Genomic DNA, 206 nt, shown 5'->3' on the forward strand with positions numbered 1-206 from the left:
AAAAAAATAATTGAAAATGAAATTTGAAGTTTAAAACTTGGCTGGCTGAATGTTGTCATGCTACTGACACTATTAGAGAAAAAAAATGAGACCTACTTATTAATTGAATAAGATAAATTATATTATATTTTTACCTACCATTTAATAGCAAGTATGGTGCAGATTTTCTCCAGGTCTTTATTTATGAGTTATTTATGAGTGAAAAC

The sequence above is a fragment of the Dasypus novemcinctus genome, chromosome 19 (assembly GCF_030445035.2).
Source record: "Dasypus novemcinctus isolate mDasNov1 chromosome 19, mDasNov1.1.hap2, whole genome shotgun sequence".
Lineage (NCBI taxonomy): Eukaryota > Metazoa > Chordata > Mammalia > Cingulata > Dasypodidae > Dasypus > Dasypus novemcinctus.